Genomic DNA, 3,857 nt, shown 5'->3' with positions numbered 1-3,857 from the left:
CCCATAGTCACCAAGTGTTTCCTCATTGTGATTTGCTTTTTAATATCGTATGATTTATGACTGAAGGATGGCAGCAAACATGAAGGGCAAGCTTTACAAGATGGCAGTGAACAGTGTTGGGGAGGGTTACTCAAAAGCAGCAGTGTATTATGCATTGCTTGTTACTTTTCTTTAAAGTAATTCAGTTCAGTTTAGTTAAAGTGATTTATAACCCCCAATAAAATGAGCTATGACCTAGGACGTAATAAAGGAAGTAATCAAACAAATGGCAGCCATAAAAATCTGTTAATAATACAATTATTATATTAATAAAATTATTATATTTCATAACTCATTAATATTAAAAAAATGATTATTAAAAATATACAATTTTTATCATCAATAGCATTCTTCTCATTTTAAGCCAAAAATAAAAGTTTACTTTTTTTATGGGCAAAAATGCCATCTGTTCCTGGGCCAGTGCATATGTGCGTGCCTGTGTCTGGGCCCATGCTTGTGTGTGTGTGTGTGTGTGTGTGTGTGTGTGTGTGTGTGTGTGTGTGTGTGTGTGTGTGTGTGTGTGTGTGTGTGTGTGTGTGTGTGTGTGTGTGTGTGTGTGAAAATGTGTTAAACCATAGTAAAAGTGCTTTTTTGAAATTGTGCTTTTGTAACAGTGAGGATGGCAAGAGGTAGGGGCTGCATGCCCCGAGGGAAAAGTTTATTACATTTTATTTGCATTTGTTTAATCCGAACTAGGAAATTCAGAGTCCAAGTCACAAACATCTCCTACGATCCCGGAAAAAAACCCCAACCATAAGCTCACCACGTCTCCCCTCTATCCCCAAAACCTTAGATAAGTTAACAGGAAAAAAACCCCTTGCTAAGTAAGTGTTAATCTTCCTGTCTAACTTTTTGCATTTCCCTTTTGACCATTCTGTCAATCCTTTAATTTCAAAAGACATCACAATGGGTTGTAACACATACAATACCCTTTTAAAAAATACATAAAAACTCCTGTCAAAGTTTATACATTACATGTCTACATCACCTATCATGGCCTTATCAGGTATCTCATATCATCTTTTTCATGTTATGTTATACTCCTTTGATATTTTACTCTTTTTGTTTTTCTTTATATTTTAGACTCTGATTTAAGCCAAATGTCTTAACCTGATCCCTGCGAAACACCAGCTCTGCGTGGATTTTGACCCCGAGTGACCAGATCTTGTTTCCGGTCTGAGTTTGCCTGAAATGCCGTGAGGCTTGTTCGAAAGATTGCGCCAGAGACGAACTCCGCCTCCAAGGCGTGCCTACCTTTAGCTGCTACCAGTGAGATATCAGAGCCGGGCTCCACACATCCAATCAGGAGCAGGACCGAATTTACAGCCTTCTCACAGTGAAGCGCATCAGAGTTTTTGAAAACAACCAAAACAGCTTTTGAGATTTTTCAGACTCTCCAGAAATATACAAGTCCTTACCAACTGCTCTGCAACCCAGTGTTTCTGGTCCCCTCACCAACATCACTTTTTGAGATATTTTTTATGAACCACCAAAAGAGCCATTTTACCCCCCAGTACAGAAGACTGCATTTGGATCTGAGGGCAGCAGCGGGGACAAATGATTGTGAAGAAGCGATGGACAATTCATGGCTGGTGTTAGATAATTGTGAGTTATTGTGTCTTATGGTGAAAAGTACAGTTTTGCAAGAGGCATACAAGCACTGTGGAAAAAGGTGTGTAAGTTCTCTAAAACTGGTTTTGTGAACACTTTGCTTTCCCTGTTAACTTTTCTAAGGTTTTGGGGATAGAGGGGATACGTGGTGAGCTTATGCTTGGGGTTTTTTTTTCCGGGATCGTAGGAGATGTTTGTGACTCGGACTCTGGATTTCATAGTTCGGATTAAACAAATGCAAATAAAATGTAATAAACTTTTGGCTTAAAATGAGAAAAATGCTATTGATGATAAAAATTGTCTATTTTTTTAAAATTAATGAGTTGTGAAATATCATAATTTTATTAATATAATTATTTTATTAATAACATATTTTTATGGACGCCATTTGTTTTATTACTCCCTTTATTACTTCCTAGGTCATAAACCATATTTATTAAATGACTTGTTTGGCATAAGGGGTATAATATCTCTGTCAGGGTCCTGGGTCTCCTGACCCAGCGTTTTAGTTCTTTGTGATTTTTGTATTATTGTACTTGGTGTGAGTTTCTTGTTTCGATCCCTTGCCCTTCATGTTTCTCTATGTCCCCTCTGTTCTGTGTAAGTCTGTGTCTGCATGTTTGATTTCCCCTCTGTGTCTCTCGGTTCTTAGAGTCCTCTGCCTTATTTATGGTTTATGTCTCTGTGTTTCTTAGTTGCTGTCTCCACTGTGTCAAGTTCGCGTCACTATGTGATCCTTCCTGTTTTACTTTGAAGGTCCGTGTCTTATGTGAATGTGTCCTGCTTTGCTTGTCTCGTCAGTTCTAATTTCCCCCAGCTGTGCTCTCCTTCTGTGTCTCATTCTCCTCGTTACTTCCCAGTGTATTTAGTCCCTGTGTTTCTCTGAGTCAGTGTTGCGTCGTACCCTCAACAAGCTGTGTGTGTTTTGCCTCCGTGTTGCCAGTGTTTTGTTTCCAGTTCCAGTTCAGTGTTTTGTGCTTCAGTGTTTTAGTCCACCAGCGTTTTTGTTTGTCTTTTGGTGAGTTTAGTTAGTAAGAGGTTTTCCAGCATTAAAGCTGCGCTTTAAGTTGAATTTCTGTGTCTGAGTCCTGCATTTTGGATCCACCACTCCTGCTTGCCCGCCTGCCACACAGCCAACCATGACAATCTCTCCTCCTATCCTACAGGACACACATAGGATCTTTCTTTAAGTATTTAGGTACAAACCCAAAGCTGAAAGCATAAAGTAAAGTTGAAAACCAGCCCAAAGACACTTCAAAGCAATCACCACAGTGATACTGTAGAAACATGAACAGGTAGAAACAGGCTGCAATCCTGACTGAGAGGCTTACCAGCGAAGGCTATAGGTCTTGTTCTCTCCTCAGCAGCTGGCACCAGGGATAAGACAGCACCCAGTCCATCGTCCATCGTGGAAGTATCAGTAGAAAGGATAAAGGGCCTCTCAAAATCAGGATGTGCCAGCACCATGTAGTTCAGGAGTGCACCTTTGAGTTCCTTTAAATGCCTTCTCGCAAGCAGTCAAGAGGGGTCAGCTCACAAAAGGTTCCAGCTTTCCCGCGGCTATGGCAGCCCTTATTCCTCCTCTTCTGACCAGCTGTTAGAGCAAAGAGTGGCTTTAAAATGCCGGTAAAATGTTACCATGCCAAGGAAGGATCTCACTCTCCTCTCCTCCGCAACCATAACATTCATGAGGTCAGCCTTCTGAAAACTGGCCATAACCCTCCCTTTATCCTGATCAACCGAAACACCACCAGCATCCAATACATGACCCAGAAACCAAACAGCATGCACCAGTTTCAGATTGCTGGTTCCCAGGCAAGAGAAAACAATTTCCAGTCCTTTTAGGGCCTCCTCCTCTGAAGATGCAAATACCAGTAGGTCATCAAGATAACACAGGAGACTGGAAAAGTCCAAAGATGCTGAGCAGTGAGCAGTTAGAGTTATACATTACATTGTAATGTGTTACACCAAAGACTGGTAGTGAGACCTGCTATGATGTATGGTTGGAGGCTGTGGCACTAACTAAAATACAGGAGACACAATTGAAGATGCTCTGATTTTGACTGACCAGACTGACCATTTGACCAGAATGAATAAGTTTAGAAAAAACTACATCAGAGGTAAAGCTCAGAAGGAACAGTCTGGAGACAAAGTTATGAGATACACTCAACAAAAATATAAACGCAACACCTTTGTTACTGCTCCCA

This window comes from Astatotilapia calliptera, chromosome 10, assembly GCF_900246225.1.
Source record: "Astatotilapia calliptera chromosome 10, fAstCal1.2, whole genome shotgun sequence".
Lineage (NCBI taxonomy): Eukaryota > Metazoa > Chordata > Actinopteri > Cichliformes > Cichlidae > Astatotilapia > Astatotilapia calliptera.
Note: the sequence above shows the minus strand (reverse complement) of the source record.